The sequence below is a fragment of the Eschrichtius robustus genome, chromosome 15, assembly GCF_028021215.1.
Source record: "Eschrichtius robustus isolate mEscRob2 chromosome 15, mEscRob2.pri, whole genome shotgun sequence".
NCBI classification, from domain to species: Eukaryota; Metazoa; Chordata; class Mammalia; order Artiodactyla; family Eschrichtiidae; genus Eschrichtius; species Eschrichtius robustus.
The window spans coordinates 22018272-22038001 of record NC_090838.1 but is presented as its reverse complement, the minus strand read 5'-3'; the positions used below and the strand labels follow the sequence as shown (position 1 = coordinate 22038001).

General features: G+C 38.2%; 1 protein-coding gene across 2 annotated transcripts in view; it reads left to right on the top strand.

Moving 5' to 3' along the window:
- RBKS (ribokinase) overlaps positions 1–19730 on the top strand; it is an 85826-nt gene that overhangs the window by 4713 nt on the left and 61383 nt on the right. The window lies entirely within an intron of this gene.

Here is a 19730-nt window from a genome sequence, read left to right as displayed (position 1 = left end):
AGAAAGGAAGCAAGCCATACAGAGAACCAGAAGAAGAGCATATGCAAAGGCCCTGAGGCAGGAGCAGACCTCTTATTATCAGTGAACTACAAGGAGTCCAGTGTAGCTGAAGACGAAAATAAGGGAGAGAGGAGGGCAATTGATGGTTAAAGGACATTGGGTCCTACCCTGGATGAAATGAAAGACCAGTGGAGGGTTTGAGCAGACAAGTGACCTAATATGACCCGCAAGGGCAGAAACAGGGAGACCAGGTCAGAGTCAATTACAATAATCCAGGCAAGAAATGATGGTAGCTTGAAAACAGTGCAAGTGGGGAGAAGTGGGCATCTTCTGATTATATTTTGAGGGTAGAGCTGACAGGATTTGCTGAGGAGTACGAGATAGGTCAAGGATTACCCCAAGTTCTATGCCCTCTGCAAGTGGAAGGGGAAATTGATGTGTGCTGAGATGTAGAAGATTGTGACAGAGCAAGTTGCGTAGGGAGAGGGCAGTGTCAGGAGCTCAGGCTGGACGTGTGAGATTTGAGATGCCTGTTAGACATCCAGCTGAAGGGGTCAAGAAGACAGTTAGATATATGTGTTTGGAGTTCAGAGGAGAGATCTAGCTGGAGATATGAATTTGAGAGTCATCAGTGTATAGATGGTATTTAAAGCCATGAGACAGGATGAGATCACTGAGGTCTGCGCTCCAAGGGCACTCCAACATTGAGAGGATCCATTTTACATAATTTATCTCCTGTCTCACATCTCTCTGTACCCCTAAAACTTGCTTTGAGACAAGCTTAATACAAACCCATGTTTACATTTCCATGGCAATAGACTATGATGTCAACTAAAACCCTGTGTTATCCTTTTACATGCTCCAATTAAAAGTGATGGCTGGAGAGGTAAGGCTCATGTTCAACCAAGCATCTAAATTTAATCCTTGGCAAGTCAGGAAATGATTGCTTAATTCTCAAAAGATTTTAATTGGAAGGTGGCATAAGTGAATTTAGAAGCTTTTCAATCCAAAGTGGATGAAATGTTGGACCTAGATTACTTTAAAAAAAAAAAAAAGGCCAAAATTTTATACTGTACCTAGAAAAGGTTACATGTGTCTGACATATTACGGTACCCTCTAACCTGCCTTCCACCAGAAGCTTCTTGACTTGTCAAATTTAGAACAGAAAAATCACTTTGGCAGTCACTTTTTCAGGAAAGTAAAAGCCAGAGGAATGTTGGTCCAAGAAGTATCATGCATTCGCAATAGTAGAGGAATATAATATCATCCTTCATTATTCTTTCTGCTCCTTAAATTGGTCTTCAAAGTTGCTTATCAGTTACCAATCAATCTTTAAATTAATGTTTCATTAAACATGTTTCTGTCAACTGAATTCCCTAAATTCAAATGAAATCATTCATGGGAAATTTGGTAATTTTGGTGCCTTCAAAGAAAATATATGTTAAAAGGTAAATTACGTATGACAAAGAAAGAGCACCTATTGTTTGGTATTACTAAGCAGTCCCTTTTGCAATCCATTACTTGGCCAGCTCTTCGTGCCCTAGTGTCTGCATTCTAGGGAGAGCAAGGTGAAGTGGGCTTTGTGATGAACGTTGCTCCAGTATTTTGATTACTTGTATGTAATACTGAAATACTGAGAGTGTGCTAAGTGCTAGGGATACTGCAATTAGTATAACATGGTCATTGCTCTTGAGGAACTTATAGTCCAAAGAAGGCAGAACACAAAGATAGATCATTGTAGTATGGTGTGCTAAGTACCTGCAGGTTCTGTGGGAGAACAGGGGAAAGTTCCTGGATAAGATGCCTCCTGAACCAAGTCTTGAAAAATAAGCAGGTGCTAATCCAGGGAAAAAAAAAAAAAAAAAGAAGAAGAAGAAGAGGAATCATTCTGGCCAGTTGGGATGAACACAGGGAGTGAAGTCATGGATGTGGGTATGCCAGGGTGTGCCAGGGACAGCAACCCCTGGGTCTGCACACTGCACACTAATCATCAGATGGAAGGTGTCCATGAAAGACCTCATCAGCCATGCTAAGGTGCTTGGGCTTTATTTTGTAGACCCTGGGAGCCAGTGAAGTGTTCAAAGTATAGGAATGACATGGTCAGATTTGTATTTCACATAGCTCTCTCAGTGCCCAAGGCAGATGTAAAAGAAGGCAATGTTTTGAAGGCATCAAAGACATTCTCCTTGAAGACCGAGAGACCCATTTTGAAAGGTAAAGCAATGGTCTTCACAAGAGTTGATGAAGACCTGAACTAGGACAGTAGTAATGGGGATAAAGAAGAGGTTAAAGGTTAAAGAAATACTTAGGGAGTAAAAGAGTTGAAAACATGTTAAGAAAAATGGGCATGGGCTTCCCTGGTGGCGCAGTGGTTGAGAATCTGCCTGCCAATGCAGGGGACATGGGTTCGAGCCCTGGTCTGGGAAGATCCCACATGCCGCGGAGCAACTAGGCCCGTGAGCCACAATTACTGAGCCTGCGCGTCTGGAGCCTGTGGTCCGCAACAAGAGAGGCCGCGATAGTGAGAGGCCCGCGCACTGCGATGAAGAGTGGCCCCCGCTTGCCGCAACTAGAGAAAGCCCTCGCACAGAAACGAAGACCCAACACAGCCATAAATAAATAAAAATTTTAAAAAAATAAAGAAAAATGGGCATGAGTCAAGCATCTGCTCTCTGGTCCTTCATGAGCAAACCCTGTTACTGACAGTTAGCTTTCCCAAATTGATAAGACCTGGAAACTGGAGTTCTTGGAAAGAATCTCATTTTGTGGAACAAAAGCATTCTATGCTTCATGCTTTTTAGCAGGGGAAAAAGATTATATTCCTTAAAAATCAAAATATGTATTATCAAATAATTAAAAGGCAGTCAAATCCCCTCTTGGGAGGAAAAGTCCAAAATTGGTTTTGAGATTTAAGAAAAAATATTGATTTGCTTTTATAATTGTATGGAGAAATTAATGACAAATTTAGCTCAGGAAATTCACAACTGTTTATTGGAGATAATGAAACTAAGAAGATATTAAGTATACCAGTACTCGTAAAAACAGAAACTACACAAACTCCACCACCCATGTAACAAAGATATTTATAATGTAGCAAAGGTGTGTTTGGGGAACTTAAAGAAACACTGTGAAACTAGAGACTTTTAGAGTAGGAAAGAACCTTGAGTTCATTTTTGTGTTCCACACTGTTCATTTTAATTATTGGAAACAAGGCTGGGAAGAATTAAGTGATTTTCCCCCAGCAAATACCGTTAAGGTTGGAGCCAGGATTAAAATTGTATCTCTTGACTCTCAAATACTAACACATTGTTGTGAAGGTTAGAGTAGCCTTTCAGAAGTTTGACATATATTTGCAAGAGACAAGAAGGTATTCAAAAGTGCTACTAGGGAGCATTTTCCTTGGGGGGAGAAAAAGCAAATTATGTAGTTATCTGTATCAGAGGACTTAATATTGTCCTTTAGAGGGTTTTTTTTCATATTTTTTACTATGGTAAAATACACTAAACATAAATTTTATTATTTTAACCATTTTTTAGTGTACAGTTCAGTGGTATCAAGTATTATACAACCATCATCACCATCCATTTACAGAACTTTTTTTTTTTTTTTTAAGATAACAGAAAAATCAAAATCTTTTATCTCCTCTTGCCTACAGCTTGTCTTTGCCAAGAAGGGAAAGGGCTGCAGCAGGGAACATTTAAAAGTAGGGACCCCGTGCAGGGAACATACTGTATAGTGCAGGGAACTCTACTTAATGCACTGTGGTGTCCTAAATGGGAGGGAAATCCAAAAGGGAGGGGATATATGTATATGTATGGCTGATTCATTTTGCTGTGCAGTAGAAGCTAACACAACATTGTAAAGCAACTATACTCCAATAAAAATTAATTTTAAAAAATAAAAATAGGGACACCCCCCCCCCCGCCCCACCTGGTCAGTTTCTTCCAGCTGGACAGAGTCCCCTTTGGGGTTTTTTTGGATCACTTTCTAAATTTAGTATGCATCAGGGTTGAGAACCGTGAACTCAAAAGGACCATGATTTAAAATTTTTCATCTTCCCAAACTGAAACTCTGTACCCATTTAAACAATAACTCCCTGTCCCCCCTCCCCCTTGCCCCTGGCAACCACCATTCTACTTTTTCTCTATGAATTTGACTTCTCTAGCTACCTCATGTAAGTGGAATCATACAGTATTTGTCCTTTTGTGACTGACCTATTTCACTTAGCATAATACTTCAAGGTTTATCTATGTTGTAGCATGTGTCAGAATTTCCTTCCTTTTTAAGGCTGAATAACATTCCACTGTGTGTCGGTACCACATTTTGTTTATCCATTCACCCATCGATGGACACTGGGTTGCTTCCACCTTTGCTCTATTGTAAATAATACTGCTATAAAACATGGGTGTACAAATATCTGTTCAAGTCCTTGTTTTCAGTTCTTTTGCATATATACCCAGAAGTGGAATTGCTGGATCATATGGTAATTCTGTCTAATTTTTTGAGGAACCACCATATTATTTTCCATAGCAGTTGTACCACTTTTCCTTTCCCTATCTTGCATTTCTTTTTAAACTACCTACTCTTCATCTTACCCTCCTTTTCCTATTCCAGTTTATTGTGTGAGATTTTTTTGTTTTGTCTCTTATTTTTGGCTCCTGCTAGCAATCCCCCTTTTATGTCCTCTTATGCAATTATGCATCCCCACGTGCATGCATACGTGTTCTAGGTATATGTTTGTTGGGGGCGGGGGGATGACTGTGCAGAAGAGGAGCTCAGTAACCTCACACCTCCTCCCCTACCACCACACTCAGCCACAGCATTGTTGTCACCACTGTATTACTTGGAGATAAGTAATTCAGTGTCCTAAATTTATACCTGTAAGTTGATTCCATTTGCTATGATGAACTTCTTTGAACACTTACCTTTTGGACTTGTGTCTTTTTCCTTCTGGAAATTCATAGAGGTAGAATTTCTAGATCAAGGGAAATAACATTTTTAAAAATTTTTGTAATATATTGCCAATTTGCCTTCATAAAAAAGTGTTCTAAACTACACTCCCACTAGCAATGTGAGAAACGCCTATTTCCTGGAAAACTAACCAACACACTGCCGGTTTGAAAGGTGATAAATATTATCTCCTGTTTTACTACTAGTGAGATTGAGTTTTTTCTCAGATGTTTGTTGGTTTGTATTTCTTCTTTTGAGAATTGCCCGTGCATGTGTCCTTTGTCCATTTTTCTGTTGGCCACCCCTTAAGATTTTAAATGAGAGTGTTCAGAGGGAAAAAAAAACTGTGAGGATTCTAGCATGAAAGAGAGTTCTTTCTGCAGCAAAGGAACTAATAGTGTAAAAATGAAAGTGGAGCCATAAAATTGACTCCAGCTAGCACAAAATATTGTGGAAATGAGAAAGAAAAAGGTCTCAACACTGGCTGCCAATTAGAATCAATTAAACCAGACTTCCAGGGATAGGGCACAGGCATCAATATTTTTTGAAATAAATTCCTCCCATAGATTTTAATGTGCCACCAGGGTGGGGAACAAGCATTTATCAGTAAAAGCAGGAGCTATGAAGTAGTGTGAATGTGGCAAAATACTGTAGTAATTTGGAGAAATTACCCTTTGAGAGAATGGGGATAGGGTTATTCCTGACCCTGGGAAGGCATACTTGGCACAGATGAGCACATCAATTTTTAAGTGGCACCATACCTGGTTATACAGTCTGTCAGCTGTGATAATACAAAGTGTTAACTCCTGACACATTGTATCACGTGACACTGTCCAGTGGATATCAGTTCTTGAATTACGTGAGTTCTGCTCAGGATAGTTATCTCCTAGTTAAGTGGCTGGATCTTTCTCCATTTTGACAGTGAGCATACAGTGTTAACACTTGACTGTAAGCTCAGTGAGGACAGGGTCTGGAGGTCCTCAGAACCTCAAAACAAAGCCTGGAATATAGTAACACAATAAATGTGTGCTGACAGTGGACTGGGTATCCCGAAACGGGTCTGAGATGATTCCAATATATTTCTTCCATAGCTATACTGAGTCAAAATTTGCCTCATTGGATATAAGTTTAATCACTTGTTAGTAGTATCCACATAGTGATGCGTTACCCTTTTGTTATATGATCTTTAAGGAACATACAACAAAAATCATAAAGGAAGATTTCTTGGAATTGTGTAAAGTTCTTATGACAACTGATTGTGGTCTTAAAATTTTCATATGAACATTTTAAATAATCTCCATCTATCTTTCTTTACTTTCTTCACAATTTTTATAATACTAGCTTGACTTGGTGCATTTCTTGTATATCTGCACAAGGCAGATATAAATTATCTTTGTATGTATATGGTCGACTTGTTTTCTAAACGAAACTTGGGGGTTTTGTTTGGAGTTTGGGTTATTTTGTTTGGAGGTGTTTTGTTTTGTTCTTAGTTTGTTTCCCAGATATATCACGTATTAGATACTGGCTTTTCCTCTTTGGTCAAAAATGTTTTCTAATGCAGTTCTTCCATAATATTGCAGAAACTAACTTGTGCAACAGTTTTTAAGTGCCTTTTACATATTATATTTTACATCTGGACTTTTACCACTGATTTAAAATGTTACAATCCATAGACTGTGGTAGCAATAATATTGATTTTTTTTTTTCTAAATTAGAAGTCTTCATTTCCAAGTGAGAAATAACAAATCTAAATTTTCAGTTACCTGTTTTCAAACAAGTATAGTTGACCCTTGAATAACGCAGGGGTTGGGGGGTGCCAACCCCCACACAGTCAAAAATTCACGAAGAACTTTACAGTCGCCCTTCATATCCACGGTTCCACATCCGTGGATTCAACCCACCATGGGTCTTGTAGCACTGTAGTATGTATTTAGTGAAAAAAATCTGGCTATACACACAGTTCAAGCCAGTTGTTCGAGAGTCAACTGTACTCTGCCAAAAATCTTAAAGAAACTCAACTCCCAAGTCCTTTAGGCTGTCTTGATAAAAATTATAAGCAGTTCTTTGGTACAGGTGTACCTCACTTTATTGCGCTTCACAGATAGTTTTTCACAAATGGAAGGTTTGTGTCAACCCTGCATTGAGAAAGTCTATCGGCGCCATTTTTTCAACAGCATTTGCTCACTTCATGTCTCTGTGTCACATTTTGGTAATTCTTGCAATATTTCAAACTTTTTCATTATTATTTTATTTGTTATGGTGATCTGTGATCAGTGATCTTTGATGTTACTATTGTAATTGTTTTGGGGCACCATGAATGGCACGCATATAAGACTTCAAACTTAATGTTTTGTGTGTTCTGATTGCTCCACTGACTGGCCATTCCCCCCATCTCTCTCCCTCTCCTCGGGCCTCCCTATTTCCTGAGACACAACAATATTGATATTAGGCCAATTAATAACCCTACAGTGGCCTCCAAGCGTTCAAGTGAATGAAAGAGTCACACATCTCTCAGTTTAAATCAAAAGCTAGAAATGATTAAGCTTAGTGAGGAAGGCATGTCGAAAGCAGAGACAGGTGGAAAGCTGGTCCTCTTGCGTCAATTACCCAAGCTGTGAATGCAAAGGGAAAGTTCTTGAAGGAAATTAAAAGTTCACTCCAGTGAACATATGAATGGTAAGAAAGAAAACAGTCTTGTTGCTGATATGGAGAAAGTTTCAGTGGTCTGGATGGAAGATCAAACCAGTTACGATATTCCCTTAAACCAAAGCCTAATCCAGAGCAAGGCCCTAACTCTTTTCAATTCTGTGAAGGCTGAGAGAGGTGAGGAAGCTGCAGAAGGAATGTTTGAAGCTAGCAGACGTTGGTTCATGAGGTTTAAGGAAAGAAGCCATCTCCATAACATCAGAGTGCAAGGTGAAGCAGCAAGTGCTTATGTAGAAGCTGCAGCAAGTTATCCAGAAGGTCTAGCTAAAATCATCAATGAAGGTGGCTCCACTAAACAAAAGGTTATCAAATGCAGACAAAACAGCCTCATGTTAGAAGATACTATCTAGGACTTGCATAGCTCGAGAGGAGAAGTCAATGCCTGGCTTCAAAGCTTCAAAGGACGGGCTGACTCTCTTGTTAGGGGCTAATGCAGCTGGCAACTTAAAGTTGAAGCCAGTGTTCATTTACCATTCTGAAAATCCTAGGGCCCTTAAGAATTAGGCTAAATCTGTTCTGCCTGTGCTCTGTAAATGGAACAACAAAACCTGGATGACAGCACTTCTGTTTACAACATGGTTTACTGAATATTTTAAGCTCATTGATGAGACCTACCGCTCAGAAAAAAAAAAAAATCCTTTCAAAATATTACTGTTCATTGACAATGTACCTGGTCACCCAAGAGCTCTAGTGGAGATGTACAATGAGATTAATGTTGTTTACATGCCTGCTAACACAACATCCATTCTGTGGCCCATGAATCAAGGAGTAATTTCAACTTTCACATCTTATTATTTGAGAAGTACATTCCATAAGGCTAAACGTGCCACAGAGTGATTCCTCTGATGGATTTGGGCAGAGTTAATTGAAAACCTTCTGGAAAGGATTCACCATTCTAGATGCTATTAAGAACATTTGTGATTCATGGGAAGAGGTCAAAATATTAACATTAACAGGAGCTTGGAAGAAGTTGATTCCAACCCTCATGGATGACTCTGAGGGGTTCACGACTTCGGTGGAGGAAGTCCCTGCAGATGTGGTAGAAATAGCAAGAGAGCTAGAAATGGAGCCTGAAGATGTGACTGAAGTGCTGCAATCTCATGACAAAACTTGAACAGATGAGGACCTGCTTCTTAGGGATGAGCAAAGAAAGTGGTTTCTTGAGATGGAATCTACTCCTGGTGAAGATGCTGCGAAGATTGTTGAAATGATAACAAAGGATTTAGAGCATTACATAAACTTAGTTGATAAAGCAGCAGCAGGGTTTGAAAGGATTGACTCAAATTTTGAAAGAAGTTCTGCTGTGGGTAAAATGCTATCAAACAGCATCGCACACTACATAGAGAAATCGTTCATGAAAGGAAGAGTCAATTGATGTGGCAAACTTCACTGTCCTATTTTAAGAAATTGCCACAGACACCTCACCCTGATCACTCAGCAGCCGTCAACATCGAGACAAGACACTCCACCAGCTAAATGATTATGACTTGCTGAAGGCTCAGATGATGGTTAGCATTTTTTAGCAATAAAGTATTTTTTAAATAAGGTAGGTGCATTGTTTTTTTTGACGTAACGCTATTGCACATTCATAGACTACAGTATAGTGTAAACATAACTTATATGCACTGGGAAACCAAAAAAATTCATTTGACTCACTTTATTGCGATATTCGCTTTATTGTGCTTGTCTGGAACTGAACCAGCAATATCTCTGAGGTATACTTGTACTTTTTGTCGTTGTTGTTGTTGTTGTTATAATTTAGTTTTCATTACTTTCTAAATACCATTATTATGTCTTCTTTGACCCATCAACTTAATTCCTCCTGAATTCCTCCTGAACTCTAAGGAAAGGAACACTATTTGGTCTTTCCACCTTACCATCTTGGTTCAGCTTGCAAAACTCCAATATTCTTCAAAAGTACAGCTACCAGAAATTACATGAGAAATTATAAAAACATGAAATATAAATAATTCCAAGGGACATTAAGTACATTTGTACATAATATCTTATAATGGGTTTTGTAGTCAGACCAGCCTTGGTTTGAATCCTGGCTCTGCCATCTTTTACTGGGTGAGCTTGGGTAAGTTTTTTAATCTAATTCTCATTCTTCTTATCTGTGAAATGGAGATGAAAATAATAACCTTGTCTTGGGGTTATTGTAAGGATTAAGTGATTTAGTGGTCATAGGTGCTTAGTGCAATATTTGTCTTATGATAAGCACTCAAAAAATGGTATCTGGCACTATTAATGTATGTATATTTTAACAGCTGTTTATTGGACACTTGATGTGTATAGGCACAGTCTTAGGCCATAGTGATACAGAAGCAAATGTGATACAGGCTATGAGACAAACATGCATAGATTGCTAGGGAGTAGAGGCAGGGCAGCTAACCCACATGGTTACATTCGGAGTCCTAGAGGAAGTAATATCTGAGTTGAATTTCAAAGGACGCATATAGATTAGCTCCAAAAAGAAGAAGGGGAAAGAAATTTCCAATCATAGCGAATAGGTTATGCAAAGAGATTTGAAATACAAATAAGATTTTAAGAATGAATACTTAACTATTATGACAGTGTAGTGGAGGCCACCACTCTCCCCTGTAACATCACTTAGTGTCACAATCAAAAGAAGTAGAGCGATGCAATGAACTATAAGTCTTTTTCAATACAGAATTTGCTATTTTTTATGCTCATAAAAATAATGTTAAATATTTCTGTTATATCTACTGAATGTCCAATATTACAGTCAAAATTGAGAAAAAATATCTAAAATATATAAAGAACTCCTGCAACTCAAGAGCAAAAAAAAAAATCCAATTAAAAAATGGGCAGAAGTTCTGAATAGACATTTTTCCTAAGAAGACATATAGATGCCCAAGAGGTACATGAAGAGATGCTCAACATCACTAATCATCAGGGAAATGCAAATCAAAACCACAATGTATTATCATCTCACACCTGTCTAGAGTGGCTGTTATCAAAAAGACAAGAAATAAGTGTTGGAGAAAAGAGAACCATTGTGTACTGTTGGTGGGAATGTAAATTGGTACAGCCACTATGAAAAATAGAATGGAGGTTCCTCAAAAAGTTAAAAATAGAACTAACAATCTAAGGGTCCACTGATGCATGAATGGATAAAGAGAATGTGGTGTATGTATATACACAATGGGATATTATTCAGCCATAAGAAAAAAAGAAAAATTTGCAACAATATAGATAGACCTGGAGGGCATTATGCTAAGTGGAGTAAGTCAGAAAAATACCATTTGAGATCACTTATATGTGGGATCTTAAAAATATATATATTTAATTTAAAAACTAAGCTCATAGATACAAAGAACAGATGGGTGGTTGCCAGAGGTGGGGGTGGGGGTGAGTGAAACGGGTAGGGGCTCAAAAGGAACAAACTCCCAGTTATAAAATAAATAGGTCACAGGGATGTAATGTACAACAGTGTGACTATAGTTAATAATACAATATTGCTAAGAGAGTAGATTTTTAAAGTTTTCATCTAAAAAAATTGAGAGAAAGTTGATTGTAAGTAGCATAGAATGATTTAAGGACCATGGCAGTGGAATCCTAAATCCAGAATTAAGATTTAGGCTCATCTACCTAACAGCTGTGTACATTTTGATAAGCCATTACTTTTTTGAGTTCTCACTTCCTTCCTAAGACAGAAATGATGATAATGCCTATCCTGACCCATCTTACAAATGTATTGTGAAGCCCAAATACAATATAATCAGTTCTTGATTATTCATGATGATGGGAATGTGAAAGAAGCATGAGCACTAAAAACCAAACATAGTAGGTAAATTAACATTTTTAATAACTGATTCCAGAATACATTATTTTTGTGTGCTGATTTAGCCTTCTAATCATATTTTGCTTACAATAAAATTAATTCCATTTATATTTCTTTTACCTACACCAGCAGATGGCAGGAAGAACTAGCCTAGAGATAATTACAATGTGGTGACAGGAGTCATTTTGAAATTTAAAATTTACTATAATTAATTGGAAAAATAGAAAATAAAATATTGGTCTATAGTTATTTGACACTCTCATACTTTGCTTGTCTTCTTCAATGAATTAAAACATTTTTCATCAGGAACTTTGATAAATGTCTCAACAATTCTTTCTGCTTCTTTTTTTCTGCATCCTGATTGTCCCACATACCTTTATGCCATCCTATAGTTGTCCAATCCCCACTCACTAATCCCCCATACACATACGTATATGTATTTCTCCTGCCCTCTCCTCTTGCACCTTGTAGTTCCAAAATTAGCTCATTCAGCACCTCCCTAGCCAAGCTTTTATTCTTTCTCCAGGACTTTTCTCAGCTGGGAGTAAGGAGGTGTATATATATATATATATATATAATTATTCAAAAAGATTAGTTGACATTAGACAGTGTTTTAGTTTTTAGATATATTTTTAATACTTTGACCTGTATGCCTCTGGTACCTTCTGTACTCAGTCCTCTATCCCACGTTGGAAGACTGAAGAAGGATGTGAGCCTGTTTTGTCTCTGTTATTCTGACCACATTTGTTTAATAACCATTCTACTTGGGCTACAGTCATACATAGCACTTTTGCCCTGCTCTCACCTCATTGTATGATTTTTTTTTTTTAATGTGGAGCCATATGCTTTTTTGCTTTTTATTTATTTATTTATTTGGTTGTGCTGGGTCTTAGTTGCAGCAGGCAGGCTCCTTAGTTGCGGCAGGTGGGCACCTTAGTTGCGGCACGCCAGCTCCTTAGTTGTGGCATGTGAACTCTTAGTTACGGCATGCATGTGGGATCTAGTTCCCTGACCAGGGATAGAACCCAGGCCCCCTACATTGGGAGCACGGAGTCTTAACCACTGCGCCACCAAGGAAGTCCCTGTATGATTTATTATGTATGTGGGATTCTGTCATCCCAACTAAGTGTCTTTTAAGGTGTAGAACATTCATTCAAAAATATTTACTTCTGACCATATTAGAATAACTAGTATAAGACTTACCTTCCCACCATAAACAACTAGAAAATGGGACAAAACATATGAAGCAACTGTTTCTGATATTGGACAACAGGAGTGTTATCCAGAAGAGAAAGGAGACAAACAAGGTAAGTCCTGGAGGCACATTACTGACCATCGCACAGAGAGGAGGAACTCAAGGGAAGCATGGCAGCATCAGTGAGTTGAGAAAACTGAGTTCATAACTTAGGATGACCATGGTGGCTAGGATTTATGGGAACATATACTGGAAGAGAAGGAGCTAATCAGGGGGAAGTCCAGAAATCTGCAGAGGAGTCCCCTTGACTCTGTTGCTAAATGCTAAATGGATATATATAGAAACTCCACAAAGCTGGGCAACTACTGGAGAGCTCTAAGGTGAACATGTCCCAGAAATTGTACAGGAATGGGAGGTGTTGAGTTCTGTCCAGCCAGAGACATTGTTGAACCGCTGGAGCATTCAGTGGAGATCCAAGAAGGATCACAATTTAGTTAGAAGGGGTAAACTTGCCCTAAAGTAAAGGTACTCTAAACTCACTGTAACAACTCTCAAAAACATTCCTCAAAGGATCAAACAGATCCACAAATTAACTGCCTGAAAAAGTTCAACCCTTTGGAAAAATACAATAGAATTAAGACACCCGATGTAACATTTGCAATGTTCCGCATTCAATCAAAAGTCATTAGACATGCAAAGAATCAAGAAAATGTTATCCATAACCAAGAAAACAAAAGTCAAAACCAACACAGAAATGACAGGGATGATGGAATTCACAGAAAGGGATTTTAGAAGAGCCCTTGTAAATATGCTCAGTGATTTAAAGAAGAACTTGAACATAATGAGGAGAAAAGTGGAAGACGTATAAAAGAACCAAATAGAGATGTAAGAAATGAAAGGTGCAGTATTTGAAATGAAAAATTCATTTGATGGGCTTATCAGCAGAGTAGACATTAGAGAAGAAAGGATCACTGTACTTGAAGACAGTGAATAGAGATTATCTAAATTGAAGCGTAGAGGGAAAAAATGACTGAGCAAAATGCACAGAGCCTCTGTGATATGAGACAAGCAGTCTATCGTGTGTAAATGGAATCTAAGAAGAAAAAAAGAGTGGGAGAGGCACAAAAACTATTTGAAGAAACAATAGCTGAATTTTTTTCAAATGTTATGAAAAATATAAACACATAGATCTAAGAATTTCAGTGAACCCCAAGTAGGATAAACATAATGCAAACCATAGCAAAGCACACTGTAATCAAATTCCTGCAAACCAATTATAAACAGAAACTCTTAAAAGCAACCAGAGGGAAAAATACACATTACATAAGGGGAGCGAAGATTGACTGCAGACTTCTTATTAGAAACAATGCAAGCCAGAAAAAAATGAAATCTTTAAAGTACTGGAAAAATAAACTGTCAACATAAAATTCTATATCCTTCAAATATGATGGGGAAATAAAGACAGGAAAACAATAGCCAAGAGAATTTATTACTAGAAACTTGCACTGCAATAAATATTGAAGGAAGTTCTTTAGGTGAAACCAAAATAGTACTAGATGGAAACTCAGATCCACTCAAAGGCATGAAAAGTCCCAGAAATGGTAAATCTATGGATAAATGCAAAGCGTTCTTTTCTTCATTTCTTAATTTCTTTAAAAGGCAATTGACAATCCAAATAAAAATAATAACACAGTGTTGTACGGTTTATATTATGTAGAAGTAAAATGTATGCCAGTAATAACACAAAGGTTAGGAAGGGGTAATGGGAGAATACTACCGTAAAGTAGATTACATTTATAAGTAAAGTGGTTTAGTAATATTTGGAAATAAACTAAACTAAAGTGCTTATTGTAAACCCTAGATCAATCGCTTTTAAAAAATAGAAAAAAAGAGGTGGAGTTAATAACACATCAGTAGTGAAGAAGAAATGGAATACAATTAATCCAAAAGAAGCTAGGGCAAGAGGAAAGAAATAAGTGAGTGTTGTAACGTTGGGCAATGATATTGCTATGAAGAAAATTGTTGGGATGCAATGCTCCATGAACGTTTCCACATTTGTGCATGATCATGACTTTCTGAGAAAGACTGTTGGCACTTGGATTAAAGAATGTTTGAACGGCAGACAAACTGTACAAGTCAGAGACCTCTGGAGAGATTTAGAGACTTTTTCCTTGGATACATTTATTTACATTCTAGGGATTGTAAACCTAAAGACCTCTCCCTCCTTTCCCCTAAGAGGATTTGTTTACATTACAGAGCAAAAGTCAGTAGGTCATATTCTTCTCCCCCCTCCCTCCCTCCCTCTCTCTCTCTGCCCCATCCCACCCTAGAGGGGAGGAGGAACAGCAGCTGTGTCAGCTGTCCTACATCAACTCCCAAAATTCATGATTTAAAGGTTTCTCTCATCATGTCACCCCACAGGGGATTGGGACATGGAGAACTAACACAATTAAGAGTAATTAAAAGGCTGGATCTGATCCAAAAACCTAGTGTTATTTGTCAGAATGAATGAATGCTTTACAAAAATTCAGTTAGGAAGGGGGTATCTCACCTGTAAGGTGGTCTGGGAAGGCCTCTCCAAGGAGGTAACATTTGAACAGAGGTGTGAATGAAAAGCCATGTAAGACCATAACGTGGGAGAAGACCATAACATGCTTGGCTTTACTGGCTCTCCCAATGCCTAGCACACTTTCTCACACCTAAGCAAAATTTAAATAAATAAGGGTCAAGTATATGACACTCTGAAAGGCTGGCCACTTCTGACTAGAGTATTGTTTATCTATTCTATAAATTCAAGAGTAGCTGCATCTTCAGACAAAATGACTTTTTAGCCACAGGCTTGTTAGCTAGGAAAAGATATAAGTTAGAAATCAAAATCAGTTAAGAACCATCTAAAGCATAATTCATGTTTCATTTCCTTAAATAAATCATACGTGTATGTATGCAAATTTAGGGTTAGGCACCACAAAATGAAGTTTTAGCTGCAAGGCTAAGTTCTTTTTACAGAGGTAGAAACAGGTATCACTAGCTTGGTTTGGGAATTACCCCATGCTTGTAAATGTGACATACACAAATGCTGGGAAGAATAGATATGGTTGAAAAATACAGGCAGTAGGAATAATAAATGAGCATAATGAATGTTAACTGGGTGATAACTAATGGTACAATCCCCTGTTACAGGGGTGTACAGTGTCAGAAGCTTACAGCCAGAAGAAGAAAGGATGGAATTCAAAAGCCAAAAAGCAGCATATTCCTTGACTTTTGGCTGGAGCCAGTATCAGTGTAACCTCTTTGGTCAAATCGCTTCTTATCCGTTTCACCAGGTCATTCCTTCCTTTGATATGAATCATCTCTGAGAATCTGTAACAGGCACATCATTGTCAAGAAGTTAAAAGCAATTGATAAGTTGTTCTGGTAACACCTGTCAGTGAAATAACTCAGAGTACAAAACCCAGGCATTTAAGGAGTTGACAAGTATTATTAAACCTGTTTTGCAAGAGAAGAAGCTGGTTCAAAGAGGGAAAAGCTGTCAAAGGTAATGCAATCTGTAAGTGGCTCAGGCCTCCTTCCTCATACAACCAAACTCTAACTGCATGACCTCTCATGGCCCAGAAGACTGGGGGGCCACCTGAACATTTATCGGTGCTTCCTTCTGTCCAACTTTAAAATATCATGACATTTTTAAAAAAAAATTTTTTTTAATAAATAAAATATCATGACATTTTAAAGTTACGAATTTGTTTTAAATTCAAATATATTTCTTATGACTGGTTTTCTCCTTCATTCAGAAATTTACACTATTTAAAAATTTTAAATGGTAGCAACAGTATATATATTTCTACCAGTACTGCTTCCCTTTTTTTTTTTTTTTTTTTTCCTTTGAGCACTTAATTGGTCTGTCTTTGACACCCTACTAAGAGCTCATGTTTGAATTGGGAAGAATTATGGTGATGCTTTCATACAGCGGATGGTGCTTTGTGCAGGTCCTTTCCTCAACCTGACCTTAATTTCATGATTTTAATAAAGAAAAAAAGATAGAAAAGCCTAATTCAAAGTAAATTAGGATCTATAATTCAGAAATGCTTCTGCCCGTTTGTAACTCATGTTCTAGTTGCTCTCCAATTCACTTTCCACTGTTTAATTCATTCACTTTTAAAAAAATAATCAGCAATAAACTATCTTTCAACAGAAAGCAGGGCAATAAGACAAAGGCTTGAGTGCACATCCTCTGTGCTGGACTGTGATCCAGGGAGCAAGAGTGAGGGCCAGGGAAAGTGAAGCCGGGAAGCAGAAGAGCTTATACCAAGATACTTGATGTGTTTAACAGGTTGCTCTGTCCTGCAGAACAGCCCAGAACAGAAACAGAAATCCTGGAGTGAGGAGAGGATGGCCCTGGGCAAGGCTCTGTTAGGCTGCACCTGCAAGAAGCCAGCCGGAGGCAACTGACGGCTAGAAAAAGATGCGGCGAGGCCAGATGAATCTGAAGTAGTCACAAGTGGCTTCCCATAAAACACAAAGATACTCTTGTTGAATATAGTAGGTCCCCTACATACGAACCTTCAAGTTGTGAACTTTCCAAGATGCGAACGTGCGTTCCATCAACGTCAGGCATGAGTGAAATTGCAGCTTACCCTCCGTCTCCTATTGCTGACGATCCTACCATCTCCTACCTCCTCTCCCTCCTCCAGTCAGTTAACTCTTCTTGCCTGTTCACTCAGTGCCAGCCCCTGTATGCCATCTGTTGTACTGTACTACCATACTTTTCAAGGTACTGTACTGTAAGATTAAAATGTTTTATTTTTTGTGTTTGCTTGTTTTTTATGTATTATTTGTATGAAAAGTATTGTAAACCTATTATTACAGTACAGTACAGTACTATATAGCCGATTGTGTTAGTTGGGTACCTAAGCTAACTTTGTTGGACTTACGAACAAATTGGACTTACGAATGCGTTCTCGGAACGGAACTCGTTCGTAAGTAGGGGACTTACTGTACTTCCGTGCACTTTTGCCCCCCACTCCCATCCTTCTCACGGGTATCTGTCATTAACATTTCATTTCCTGTGCATTTACATATCATATGAGAACATGTATCTTTTTCCTTTTAAGAAACATGAATCAGGTCATACTAATCTCCTTATTCTGTGACATGTTTTTTTCACTCATGTGTTATTAGCATCATGGTTAGGTTTTATCTCATTGTCAGCAAGCTTACTTTGCCCTTAGGAGGTTCATTGGAAAACACTGATTTAACGTTTGTTGAATTAATGTGTGAATGAAGGAATGATAGTATGAGTTCTAGTTACAGTTCTTGCTTATAGAAAGGAATGCTGCCAATATTGGGAATGCAGTGGGCAAGGTCTTGTAAAACATGGAATTTTTATTGCCAGACAATTGCACAGTCATCCCAGCCTCTTCTCCCTCATTCGTCAACACCTCCACATCTTCAATTCAGAGGAAAGAACGGATACCATACAGGGAGACATGGAAAAGAGATGTAGGGGTGGAAAAATAATCTTCCCTCTACCTTTCTAAGTTCTTGGCTGAGACCCCTGTAATGAAAAACAGATGAATAAGAGAAAAACAAACAAAGTTATTAATGTATCCCTCAGGTATACACGGGAGATACCCAGGGAAAAAATGAATCCCCAAGGTGACTTAGAATTCGGGATTAAATAACATCTTAATAGGGAAGGGGGAGGGGAGTGGTAGGTCTTTTAGGGGAGAGTGAATGATTTTTAGGACAGATGAATGGCCCCTTAGAAGAATAGATGGGAGTTGTGACAGTCTGTGACAATGTCTGTCTAGGCGTGGTATTGACTTCTAGTCTCTCCTGTGACAAGAGTCAATCCTCTCTGGTTGATGAAACTCCCAGGAAGGGGATTTATGGCAGTTGAGTTCCTTTGGGAGGATCTGTCCGTAGGCAGATAAGGGGAGTTCGGAGAAAGCCTCTCCCTGCATTTGCTGTTTTTCACGTGCCTACAGTCAAGATAATCAATATACCAAAGCAGCATATTTTGCAGTAGCACGTCCTTCTCCAGTCATATTTTGGAGTAGCATATTCTGCTACCCTTCAGAGGTAACAGGAGACTCTTACAAAGGTTCATTCAGTCAGCAAATGGGGATAAGGTGGTGCAGACATTGGTCCCTATCCTCACGCAGGGCAAGGCGACAACTCAGGGAGGAAGGAAATAAGAATAGGACGAAGATGTAGAAGGAAAAGAAAATAGTAGCATTCCAAGGAGTGAGGAATTTCAGTGATGGCTAAATTAGTACAGTGCTTGTGTTAATATAAGTTGTTTAGAAATGAGTTTAAATCCCAGCCATCTGCTCCCACATCAAACACATACACGCAGCACCCCTGATTTCACTCCTCCCCCACAAACACGTACATCCCGGTAATAATCTGGTGATATATTTTTCATGGTTTCCCACAGTTGATAATAAAAAATACACTCAATTCAAACCAGTGAGTTATGACCCAGATCTAAGTATAAATATAGTGGAAGTCATGAGTTTCTTTAGTGACAGTCTTACTAATTATTTTGGCCTGTTTTTAGCCACATTGGATATTTTTTCTTTTTAAGGTTGCTATGAATGTTGTTTGCAGCAGCATCAATAAGCCAAGAATTCATATAGTTACTCAATCACACAGATTACTCATCATTGCCTGTTCATAACAGAATCCTAAAATGTTTAAGATTTCTGATGCAAATCAAAATCTCATCATCACTTGTCATTGCTAAATTAAATGACAGGATAATAACATTACATTAAAACCATTTTTCTCTTGATTGAGTACCTTTTTCAGAAGTGAACCTTGTAGATGTATATTTTTTTCATCAGTACTATAAATGCATTTAGAATCCAAGATAAAAATAGAATTGAAAAGGGGCGGAGTAGAGTGGGATGTTTTCAAATTATTGATGAGTCTCTTTTGAATCTCAAATAACCGTATTTGACAGGGCACTGCTAGGGAATGGAGTAGTTTTGGCCCAATTTATTGAGACTTTTAGAAATACATAAAGGAGGTTCATAGGTCAAACTTGGTTTTTATTGACATGATCATGTGTTC